Source organism: Carlito syrichta, unplaced genomic scaffold, assembly GCF_000164805.1.
Source record: "Carlito syrichta isolate Samal-C Ts95f unplaced genomic scaffold, Tarsius_syrichta-2.0.1 Scaffold307164, whole genome shotgun sequence".
Classification (NCBI taxonomy): domain Eukaryota; kingdom Metazoa; phylum Chordata; class Mammalia; order Primates; family Tarsiidae; genus Carlito; species Carlito syrichta.
Genome location: NW_007251260.1, coordinates 11331 through 19241, shown reverse-complemented (window position 1 = coordinate 19241; position 7911 = coordinate 11331). Strand labels below are relative to the sequence as shown.

General features: G+C 37.4%; 1 pseudogene; it reads right to left on the bottom strand.

Moving 5' to 3' along the window:
• Positions 1–6241: 6241 nt before the first annotated feature.
• On the bottom strand, positions 6242–6694 carry LOC103266367 (annotated as a pseudogene).
• Positions 6695–7911: the final 1217 nt, after the last annotated feature.

Below are 7911 nucleotides of genomic sequence, written 5' to 3'. Positions count from 1 at the left end.
CACCAGCATCTGTTGTTGTTTGTTTTATTAATGATGGCCACTCTTACAGGGGTTAGGTGGTATCTCAATGTGGTTTTGATTTGCATTTCTCTGATGATGAGTGAGGCTGAGCACTTTTTCATGTGTCTGAAGCATTCCTTTTTCTCCACATCCTCACCAGCATCTGTGAGAAGTGACTATTTCTGTTTTTTGCCCACTTTTTGAAGGGATCTACAAGGAACTCAAATGTGCTGAAAGGAAAAAAACATACAACCCCATTACACAGTGGGCAAAAGATATGAATAGATAGTTTTCAAAAGAAAACACACGAGCAGCCAACAGTTAAATCTTTAAAATAAAATTTTTTAAAAAAATTCTTTTTCCTCTTTTCTTTATTCCATTCTTCCTCTGATGATTGGAAAGTTTTGCATATTTTTAAAAGTTTTGTTTCATTTTTAATCGACAGTTAATGATTGTAAACATTTATGGGATGCAGTATAATGTTTTGATACATGTGTAGTAATAAAGTCAGAATTATTGGCATATCCATCATCTCAAACGTTTATCATATACTTGAGGTGAGAATAACTATAATCCTCTCTTTTGGCTATTTTGAAATATACAATACATTATTGTTAACTGTACTCACCCTTCCGTGCAGTAGAATATCAGAACTTACTTATCCTAAGTGTAATATAGACCCATTGACCAAACTCTCCCTATCCCCTATCCCATCTATCATCCTCAGTATCTAGTAGCCACTATTTTACTCTCTACTTCTATGAGAACAACTTTCTGAAAATTACACAAATAAGCGATATTATGTGGTATTTTTATTTTTGTGCCTGACTTATTTGATTTACATAATATTCTCTAGGATCATCCATGTTGTCACAAATTACAAAATTTTATTGCTTTTATGGCTGTATAATAGTTCATTGTGCATCACTGTACCACTTTAAAAAAATCAATTTATCCCTTAATGGACAATTATGCTGATTCCATGCCTTGGCTATTGTGAATAGTGCTGCAATAAACATATGGTACAGATATCTCTTTAACGTGTTGGTTTTCTTTTCTTTGGATATACACTGAGTAGTGGGATTTCTGGATCATATGGTAGTTCTATTTTAATTTTTTGAGAAACATCTGTATTCTTGACAGATGTACAGATTTACATTCCCACCTATAGTGTATAAGTGTTCCCCTTTTTCCACATCCTCATGAGCATTTGCTATGCTTTGTCTTTTTGATAATAGCCAGTCTAACTGGGATGAGGTAATATCTTATTGAGTCTTTTTTAAAAAAATTAATTTTTATTGATATGCAATAGTGGGCAATAAATTATTGTATATTTCATTGTAGTTTTGATTTGCACTTCCCTAGTGATTAGTTATGTTAAGCATTTTTTCACATACTTTTTGACCATTTGCATGTTTTCTTCTGAGAAATTTCTATTTAAGTGTTCTGTTCATTTTTGAATCAGATTTTTTTTCCTTTTTTTTATAATCAATGTTTTTTATTGTGATTTTGTGGGGTACAGTTAAGGGTTAGGTGTACAATTACGTTTCATTCAGGCACCCTGTTGAAGAGGTGTTTCCCCATCCCCAGACAGATATTTGTGACTGTTAATCCCATCCCCCTCCCCCCCATAGTTTCCTAGTACCGTCAGTCTGAATCAGATTTTTTGAAGTTCCTTACATATTCTGGATATTAAACCCCTGTCAGATGCATAGCTTGTAAATATTTTCTACCATTCTGTAGGTTGTCTCTTTGTCCTGTTGATTGTTTCTCTGCTGAGCAGATGCTTTTAAGTTTTATGTAGTCCCATTTGTCTATTTTTTATTTTGTTACCTATGCTTTTGAGGTCTTATTTCAAAAATCCTTAGCCAGGCCAATGTCATATGTCATAAAGCATTTCTTTTATGTCTTTATCTGGTAGTCTTATAGTTTTGGTTCTTATATTTAAGTCTTTAATAATTCATTTTGAGTTGATTTTTATGTATAATGAGAGCTAGAGGTCTAGTTTTACTCTTCTGCACGGGGATGTCCAGATTTTCTAGTATCATTTATTGAAGAGACTGTGCTTTTATCAATGTTTATTCTTGACTCTTTCCTCAACAATCAGATGGCTATAGATGTGTGGATTTATTTCTGTGTTCCTTAGTCTGTTTCATTCTCTGTATGTCTATTTTTATGTCAGTACCATGCTGTTTTAGTTACTATAGATTTGTAGTATATTTTAAAGACCATGTGATGACTCCAGCTTTGCTCAGGTTGCTTTGGCTATTCAGTGTCTTTTTTGTGGTGCCATACAAAATTTAGGATTTTTTCCCCTTTTCTGTGAAGAATGCCATTGGTATTTTGGCAGGAATTGAATTGCATCTGTAGATTGCTTTGGGTAGTATGGACATTTTAACAATATTAGTTCTTCCAATCCATGAATATGAGATATCTTTCCATATTTTGTGTATGTCCTCTTCAATTTATTTCACCAATGTTTTATAGTTTTTATTGTATCGATATTTCACCTCCTTCCTAAATTTTTTCCTAGGCATGTGTTCTTTGCAGCTATTGTAAATGGAATTTTTAAAAATTTCTTTTTCGAATAGTTTACCAATAGCATATAGAAATGTTGCTGAACTTTGTATGTTGATTTTATATTCTGCAATTTTACAGAAGTTGTTGATTAGTTCTAACAATTTTTTTGGTACAGTCTCTAGGGTTCCTATATAGAACCCAGAAACAATTTGACTTTGTCTTTTCCAATTTGGATGTTCTTTATTTATTTTTCTTACCTAATTGTAAGGTAGGACTAAGACTTCCAGTACTATGTTGAATAAAGGTGATGAAAGTGGTCAACCTTGTCTTGTCCTGGATCTTATAGGAAAAACTTTTGAAAAATTTCTTTTTAACCTAGTGCCCTTTTTCTGTTCCAGGAGCCCACCCAGGATACTGCATCATATTTAGTAGTCATGTCTCCTTAGTCTCATCTGGGCTATGACAGTTTCTCAGACTTTGTTTTTGATTAAGTGTTTTTAAGAAGTGCTTGTCAGATATTTTGCAGACTGAGGAACTCTATACTTTCAAATATGTGGGAAACCAAGAAAATATGATGACATTGGTTGGCTATTCCTAACACTGCTGGACAAAATGTTGAAAAAAAAGATGAACTCAGGCATTTCAACTCCCAGCTCCAGATGTGCATAAGTAGCCTAAAATCTTCTAAGAATGTCCTAAAGGAGAATCTTTTCTCTTGTAGCCAAGGGGTTGAAATTGCTGAAAAAAAATTTTTTTTTAAAAGCTGTCATCATGTGATTGGCTGACTTACAATGAGAGATACAATCTCAGTCTTTAGGGTGCCTACTGTTAAAGTTAGGAAATTGATTGGGAATGAATGGAATCTTGTAAGTTTGAGAGACGTGTGAGAGGACTGTGATGAATCTGGGGACACTGAGCTCCCAAATTCTGATGTATTTTTTCCTACAGGAATTAACCATCCCACCTCCAGTGACAGCTACATTTCCACCCCCACCCACAGTGGTGATGATCTTTCAATCTCTGTATGAGTGAATTAATTCTGCATTGTCTGAGGAAGCATTAATGGCTTCCTCTGAGACAATTACCAGGCAAGACAATACTGACTCTCCCAGGACCCATCTTCATCAGCCTTTCTGCTTCTGGACCTACAAGTAGACTCAAGTCCTAGCAGGACCCTAAAAGTGAAGTGCAAAGTATGACCCTTGAAGAGGTACACTACACTCCAAAAGAACTGCTTGAGTTTTCTATTTCTATTTATACAAGTAGAAAAAAAGGAAGCATGTGTGGGGATGGATATCAGGGGAAGGAGGGCCAGTTGGAAGCCCAAACTTCACCTGCATGCAGCCTATTTGTATAGTTAATCCTCACGATAATAAAATAAAATTCAAAAAGGGATGCAGAATAACGGTGGAAGGAACATCAGACAGAATTTTTTGATATGGACCCATTAAGTAGAGATTCTTCATTTAATGCTGCAGCCCAGGGAGTTTTCAAAGGTGCTAATTGTTTGGTTAATTGACTGAAACATGAACCAAAAGATGCCCTACCATGAGTGAGCTAGAGATGCCTGATTTCTCTTGGTTTATTGTAGAGGAAAGGATTAAAAAGCTTAGGGAGATTGGAATGCTAGAGTAGATTTGTCACATGAAGCCTACTCACCCACACTAGGAAGGTCCAGAAGATATATCTTTCACTAGTGCTTGAGAAATAGATGTGAGGGGAGTGCTAGCATCCTTAAAGAGCTCTGTGATTGTTTTCTTTCTTTATTTCAGAACTTAAAGTGGGAACCCTACTCAATTGATTTAAAAACCTAAATGCAATGGGAATAATTGGATCTTGGCAGGGGCCAAGTGACAGCCCTCAGTCGTCAAAGACAAGGTGCATAGCTATTGTAATATTATGGACGGCAGAAGCAAAGTAACAATTATAATAGTCTGACTCATGGTAACCTATGACATCAGCTAATTAATCATGGTATTCCTAAAAGTGAAATAGATGAGAAGCCTACTATATCCTTACTTGGTATGCATAAGCAGAAAACTTTCAAGTCAACTTAACAGAAGTCTAACTCAAATAATAAAAACAGAACCACAGCCCCTCAATCAATTTCCAGACTTCAACCAATTTGCAGACCACAGAACCTCTTGAATGAAAAGGAGGCTGTGTTCCCTTGTACCCAGTATACAATCACATTGCTCTCATCCTTCCTTAAAAGCATCTCTGGTCTTTTACCAGGATAACTGTGCATTGGGGAAAGGGAAATGATTGGATTTTGGGAGAGCTACTGGGTACTAACTCTGAACTGATCTTGAGTCCAGGAGACCCACAATGTCACTGTGGCCCTTCAGTTACAGTAGGGATTTATTGGGACCAGATGATCAATAAAATTTTAGCTTAGGTCTAACTTGTAGTACATCCAATAGGTCTCCAAACCAATCTTAGGGTCATTCCAAAATGCATAATTGGAATAGATACGCTTAGCTGCTGGCAGAATTCCCACATTGGTCCTCTAATCTGTGGAGTGAGGGTTGTTATGGTGGGAAAGGCCAGATGGAAGCCATTAGAGCTGCCTCTACCTAAGAAAGTAGTAAATAGCAAATCAAGAACAATATTGAATTCCTGGAGGAATTGCAGATATTAGTGCCATCATTAAGGACTTGAAAGATGTAGGGGTAGGGAACCCCATGACATCTTCATCCAGCTCTCCTATTTGGCCTGTACAGAAGACAGATGGATCTTGGAGAATGATAGTGGATTACTGTAAATTTAACCAAGTGGACACAAGTTGCACCTGCTGTACCAGATGTGGTTTCAATCCTTGTGCAAATTAACACATTTCCTGGTACTTTGCATGTAGCTATTGATCTGGCAAATGTCTTTTTCTCCATAGCTGTCCACAAGACCCACCAAAAGCAGTTTGCTTCTGGCTGGCAAGGCCAGCAATATACTTTCACTGTTCTACTTTAGGAGTAGAACAACTCTCCAACCCTGTCATAATCTAGTTCACAGGGATCTTTTGGGGAGGCATGGGAGGGCTAAGTGTCTTTTTTAATTGAAAAGCAAACTATATAATTACATTTCTCCCCCCAAAACCATAGACTGGTTAGTAATTGAGACTCTAGACAATATATTCAAAGCTAAGAGGGTCAAAAATTAAGAACAAGTCCTTGATGCAACTAAGGGAGCCCTGATGCATACAAGCTTATCAATACCAGTGTTGCTCCTTAACTCTAGGAGCCTGGGAGACATCTGAAAAATCCCTCTGATCATTTACTTCAAGTACCCCTTTTCCAGTTTCTAACTCATGAATAAAAATATTATTTGTTAATTCTACTTTACAAAAACTTTTTGCAAGTTGTCTTATTTACAATGCCAACTTTTAAAATGTCACTAAAGTTCACCAAGACAGACATTACTTTACAAAAAAAGTAATGGAAGCCCAAAATGCCACTTTCTATAGAAAACCCACAGTTCAGTTTAATTCAAAACAAAGGAAGAAAAAACTTTAAATCATACCAGAAGAAAATTGGTCATAGGTTTGGAATCTGTACTCAAACACCACTTGCAATGAGGACAATATTCTGCTAATACAACTGATGTGTTACTGCATTTGTCTACTGTTTGTCTAATATTAACAATTATAAATAGAGCAGTGCAACTAGTATTTGGGACAATCCTTACAAAGTTACAGTGTCAGGACATTTCACTTCTCTTTGCATACCTAGGCTTCCTCCTCTTTAATAAAGTTATTTTTGATATTGAAGATCTTGCAAATTTCCTCAAGAGTTTTCCTTTTGATCATATTGGCAACAGCCTTGCATATAACATCAGCAAGCCTTTGATGTCTAAGTAGTTTGCAACCGGAACAAGTTCAGAAAGTGTTTCTTGATCAACTTTCAGGAATCTAGGGTCCCAAAAAGGGATATCATGTTTTCACTTTTCTTTGTTCTCAACATCCTCAGGAGAAGGAGGGTCATCCTTGTGATGGGTGCACCACTGAATCACCTTTTGAAAAATTGCTGCATTGACATTTGGGAGAGGAACTGTGTCATCATTTCCTTCATCATTCATTCCCTAATCTTCCAATATGGTCTTGATAGTCACAGATAGTTTGGCAATTTTCACATCCACTATAAAATATCTCATCAGAATCCTGCAATTTAATTGTAGGCATGGTGCTGGGTCTCAGGGAGATGACCAGTGGAGGTTGATGAGAGCTGTGTGGCATCAGTCCAGCAGGAGGAAGGTAGAGGACAAGGCCACTACTGACAGGGATGTTGATTGACAAGATACCACACTGGTCCATTACATTTATGATATCTTGTTGATTGGACTTAATGAGTGGGAAGCAGCAACCAGTGTGGACTTAGTGGTAAGATAATTGTGTTTCAGAAAGTGAAGATAAATCTGACTAAAACTCAGGGGTCTTCTATCTCAGTAAAACTTCTAGGGGTCCATTGATGTGGGGGCTGTCAAAATATACCTTCTAAGGTAAAGGATAAATTCCTGCATTTGGCCCTTTCTATAACTAAGAAAGAGACACTATGCTTAGTGAGCTTATTTGGATTTTAGAGACAATACATCTCTCATTTGGGTGTGTTGCAGTGACCCATTTACTAAATAATCTAAAAAGTGCTATTTTTGAATGGGCCTCAGAACAGATGACTCTGAGCCTGTTGGGCAACCTGCTATGCCACTTGGACCAAATTATCCAGAAGTTCCGATGGTACCTGAGGAGCAGTGGCAGATAAGGAATCTGTTTGGAGCCTTTGGCAGACCCTTATGGTGAGCAACAGTGATTGGGATTTTGAAGGAAGGCCCTGCCATTATCCATAAATAACTACTGTTCTTTTGAGGGAAGTTTCTTGGTCTGCTGCTGGGCCTTAGTAGAAACTGAATGCTTAACCATGGGCAACCAAGTTAGCATGCAACCTGAGCTCCCTATCATGAACTGGGTGCTGTCTGACTCACCAATCATAAAGTTGGGCATGCACAGCAGCACTCCATCATCAAATGGGAGTGACTGGACCTGAGTAAGTCCTGAAGGCATAAATAAGTTACACGAATGCCCATGGTTCTTATTTCTGCTACACTGCCTTATCTCTCCCAGCCTGTATCTATGGCCTCATTGGGAGTACCCTATGATCAGTTTATGGAGGGAGAAGACTAGGACCTGTTTTATAGATGGTTCTGCATTATAATCATTATTAGCAGACTGCTGCAGCACTACAGCCCTTGTCTGGGACATCTCTGAAAGAGAGTGGTGAAGGGAAATCCTCCCAGTAGGCATAACTTTGAGCAGTGCACCCAGCTGTGCACTTTGCTTGGAAAGACAAATGTCCAATCATGCAATTATATACTAATTTATGGGCTGTAGTTGATATGGTTTGG